At 63.0% G+C, this 581-nt stretch overlaps 1 protein-coding gene across 1 annotated transcript in view; it reads left to right on the top strand.

Moving 5' to 3' along the window:
- LOC104496777 (protein-tyrosine sulfotransferase 2) overlaps positions 1-581 on the top strand; it is a gene marked incomplete at its 5' end in the record, with an annotated part of 3,780 nt that overhangs the window by 2,711 nt on the left and 488 nt on the right. The gene's annotated exons all lie outside the window — the stretch shown is intronic.

Below are 581 nucleotides of genomic sequence, written 5' to 3'. Positions count from 1 at the left end.
CGGCCAGCCAACCTGAAGGGTCACCCGCAGGTAAGGGCCCACCTCCCTCGGCGGGCTGTGCCCCCTTTGGTGACTGCTGGGTGCCTGGGCCCTCCCTCCCTCTTTCAGGCACTTGCAGGCTGGCCAGGGAATGTCCCTGCTCTCCTGCCACAGTCCATGGGGACCCTGCACCACTGCCCCCACCCCCCACACCTTCACTGTCAGCGTCCTGCGTGCTCTGTGCTCCTCAGACCCTCTCACTCATCTCTGCCGCCTCCCTCCTGGTTTGTTCTTCGGTTTCTTCCTGTGGAGCTTTGTGTTCACCCACCAGTAACTTTGAGACACTTTCCACCCTGAGCTCCACAGCTCGTCAGTGTTCATGGTCCTGGGTCTCGCCTGCCCTCGGGAAGGTGGTGTCTGATTCCCAGGGCCTCTTGTGCTGGGGTGGCTGTGTTCGGATGTCAGCAACGCGCTGTGGGCTCCCTCCTTCAGGAGCGGTGCTTGAGAACACGCAGTAACCCTCCCTGGGACGCAGAGCAGCCTGGCGCTGCTGCCTGTGCAGCCTTAAACCGCCAGAGACCTCCAGGCTCTACCGCAAGCGG

The sequence above is a fragment of the Buceros rhinoceros genome, unplaced genomic scaffold, assembly GCF_000710305.1.
Source record: "Buceros rhinoceros silvestris isolate BGI_N320 unplaced genomic scaffold, ASM71030v1 scaffold33197, whole genome shotgun sequence".
Taxonomy (NCBI): Eukaryota; Metazoa; Chordata; class Aves; order Bucerotiformes; family Bucerotidae; genus Buceros; species Buceros rhinoceros.
Note: the sequence above shows the minus strand (reverse complement) of the source record. Positions and strands in the feature narration are given on the sequence as shown.